Consider the following 3,866-nt stretch of genomic DNA (forward strand, 5'->3'; position numbering starts at 1 on the left):
AATATATCAATAAAATTCTACCAAAACAGCTGTAGTAAATTTTAAACCCCATTTATGTTCCCCATTTGTGTGTGTGTATATATGTATTTATGTATGTATGTATGTATACATGTGTGTATATGTACATATATATATATATATACATGTTTGTACATGTATATATTTATATATATGTATATATACATATATATATATATACACATACATATGTAGGGAAGTGGTTATACACCATTAGGTGTACACCGCTTCCGTACATTAAATTTCTAGAAGAAACAACGGAACGCAGATTCTGAACAACATAACAATATTTATTTACAGTGGAATTCAGTTCACGCTTGGAGGGAATTCGGTAGCTCATCGCCCTCGGTTACTGAGACGCCTTCTGAATGATTTCCGTGGTTATTTGTGAAGCTCTGGTGCTGACACGTGAGAGAGCTCTGTTGGATGTCTTGGCTCGACGGAGATCAGTCAACGAAGAGACTGAGAAAAGGCGCCAAAGCTGGGTGTCGAACTCTACGCATGCGCATGAGACTCTTCCTGTATTCCTTCCGGAACTAGTCCCTGCGCATGCGTGGATAAAACTCCGGACATTGAACATATAACAGTCGTCTGCTATAAGTTGTCACTACACATACATATGTGTGTATGTATGTACATATGTGTACACACACACACATAGATAGTCATATAGATATAGATATAGTGGCTAATAGGTCCGGCATTGTGGACATCGGGGAAACTATTTGTGAGGCTGGTAATGGTGGTGATGCTGATGCTGTTGCTGTTGTTGTATTATCTGAAATGTATAGTATTAAATATCCATCGTGGTTTATGTTATCAGTTTCGTGTAAAGAATACAATGGAATGTTAGGTAACAATCTGGGATATTTAATACTATACATTTCGGATAATATACCCACTCTACTGACAAATATAAGAGTGCATTTTTTCCTTGACTTATGGTCTCTTAGATGACTCACACAAATATCTGTATACTATTAAAAGTGAAGTTCAATCTTGAGTGCTTGCTTACAATGTTACACAGCCAAACTGGCACATAATGGGAAAATACTTTGACAATAAAGTACCCATGAAAGGTGAATATGAACAGAATAAAACAAGTTTCACATAAATCGGACCAGTAGTTATTGAGATATTCGGGGTTTTGGGGTATAAATACCCAAAACGGTGCATAATAGGAAAATACTCTGAAAATAACTTCACTCTGGAAGGGAAGAATCTCTAACCTTTCCATTAGACACATTATGATGGGCAAAATATTTTAAAGTGAAAATGACTTTAAAAATATGGTAAATATTTCGTAAATGACACATTCATAACCTCGGTGTGAAATAGTTTTTTTCCATAGGTTTCTTTAAAGTGCATTCAACGTATCTCATCTCCAAAGATTTGGCTGCTATTTGTAGCATGCCCTGCTACCACGTAACAGCTATTTGTGATAAAGAACCCGAAATTCTTGTTACATGGTAGCAAGGTATGCAAGAAATAGCAGCCAAATCTTTCTTGATTTCAATGTCACATTCATTGAAAGCATGCAAAATAACATGGAACAGACAAAAAAACTCCATGAAACAAAACTCAGACTTTCCCCGGCAACCTAACAGGTCACAGGTAGTCTAGTGTGTGTGTGTGTGTGTGTGTGTACATATATATATTGACACACACACTTACGTATTTAATGATTAGTGACAAAATTTGAATAGTCAATACTTTGTAATTAGCATTGGATACTTTATTTTTGTTATCAATATGCTGCTTTGAATATTGAACAAAAGCTATTGTAAGTCAGTGTTATACACAATAGTCTATTGTACTTTTAGCATGTTGGGATTGTGAACACTTGACTATGTTTTATACAGATGTGGTACAATTTATTATCAATTGTTTTGTTGAGTTATGCATCTCAACACAGTAACATCTATATCCTCTATAAAGCAGGATTGTCACCTCATATAATTATTCCTTCAATTATGAGACAATAAAGGTGCCACTAAACAGACTCTTGATCTGCTTGAAATAGCAATCAAATCTCCCTTTATTGATACCATGACCAATTTTAAAAAAAGCAGATAAAGATATATTCAGTCTTAGTGAATTATGTCTGAAAAGAAGGATGGTCATACTTCACCATCTTTGATCATAAGGCTTTTTGATCAGAGATGACCTAGGGCTAAGCAACAGCATCCACTACAGCAACATCTGTTGTTAAATAAAGCATCTCAACTTGACACTAATAATATCCTCATTAAATTGGGATTGTCCTATAGACTACTGAATAGTTTACATACCTTATATAGTTGAGTTCTGTGTACAAGGATTGGCAGCTACTGAATACAAGTCTACAAGGATATTTCATGCTTATTTTGCCAAGGGATGCTTCACTAAAGAGAAAGATTGAAATTTAAAAATATACACATGCACAAGCACACTTGAGGTACTTGTGTTTATATATATATATATATATATATATACATACAGCAATAAGAAAATGGAGGGGATCAAGAGGTGGTATTCATCAACTTTTAGTCATTATATTATGTCTATTTATTAAAAAAAAAAAACAATTATAACAATATACATACATGTATAATATATTATGCTTTACATATATAATATATAAAATATGAAATATAAAAATACCAGTAATTATTAAAATATATAATATAGAGCATAGAAAGTAGGATATCTTACAGCTGTTTCAGCCAAGAGACCATAGTACCCCATTCTACTTTTATCCCTCCAGTGAACTGAAAATAAAATTAAGGTACTTGGGTGTGTCTCTGGGCTTCGTCAGAGAGTTTAGAATGTTCATAAGGTTAAGTAATAAATATAAATACATACATACATACATATATTAAAATGTAGAGGGTGTGATGGGTAATTTGTCGCCATTTTATATTTTTAGTGCATTGTTCGTTTTTGATTTGGCCAACTACACAGTATAGTAGGGTCAGTTGGGCACCGACTGTGTGAAAAACAGCACCATGATACAAATCATTCTGCCAGAAATTTGGAAACGACATGTTGTACTGCTTAGCATTCATGACAAGTGCCAATATTAACAGTTCAGAGTGTTTAGGTGTCAATCTGAGGACATGTACTGAGAGTGTTAAAAATCAAATATCCAGTCAACATCATGGTGTTTGAAGTGATCATTAGTGATGGTGATGTTATGCCTCGATTCATCTTCCCACATGGCCTCAGACTCAATACGGAGGCCTACATCAAGTGCCTAGAGGAGGCAGTGCTGTCCTGAGTCAAGAGGGTGATTGTTGGAAGACCCTATGTCTGGCAACAAGACTGTACCATGCCATACAAGCAGAGGAATCCAGTCATGGCTGTCAGGCAATTTCTGTGACCACATCACTCCTAACATCTGGCCACCTAATTCCTCAGACTGCAACCCCCTTGATTATTGTGTGGAGCACAGTTGAACGAGAGTCCAACAAAACTCCCTGTAACACCAAAGGTGAACTGAAGGCAAGGATTATGGCAGCATTCACCAAGATTACAGCAGCACTCACAAGGAAACCATTCAGAAGAGTTGCAGGAGATTCTAAAGTCGTCTGGAGGCTGTGGTTGAAGCTAATGGCGATTTTATTGAATAAATTTACTCCTTAGTATTTCAAGATATTTTAATGTAATTTTGGTAAATATCATCATCATCGTTTAACGTCCGCTTTCCATGCTAGCATGGGTTGGACGATTTGACTGAGGACTGGTGAAACCGGATGGCAACACCAGGCTCCAGTCTGATTTGGCAGAGTTTCTACAGCTGGATGCCCTTCCTAACGCCAACCACTCAGAGAGTGTAGTGGGTGCTTTTACGTGTCACCCGCACGAAA

The 3,866-nt window shown here is 36.1% G+C and overlaps 1 long non-coding RNA gene across 2 annotated transcripts in view; it reads right to left on the reverse strand.

Moving 5' to 3' along the window:
* Positions 1–287: 287 nt before the first annotated feature.
* The window catches only part of LOC106872094 (uncharacterized), a 22,240-nt gene continuing 18,661 nt past the window's right edge, over positions 288–3,866 (reverse strand). For both annotated transcript variants that reach the window (XR_001409737.2, XR_008267184.1), the window contains exons 2-4: positions 2,713–2,768; positions 2,310–2,402; positions 288–796 (exon numbers count right to left, since the gene is read on the reverse strand). This is a non-coding gene — a long non-coding RNA (uncharacterized LOC106872094). The remainder of the gene's footprint in view (positions 797–2,309; positions 2,403–2,712; positions 2,769–3,866) is intronic.

Source organism: Octopus bimaculoides, chromosome 2 (assembly GCF_001194135.2).
Source record: "Octopus bimaculoides isolate UCB-OBI-ISO-001 chromosome 2, ASM119413v2, whole genome shotgun sequence".
In the NCBI taxonomy this organism is placed as follows: domain Eukaryota; kingdom Metazoa; phylum Mollusca; class Cephalopoda; order Octopoda; family Octopodidae; genus Octopus; species Octopus bimaculoides.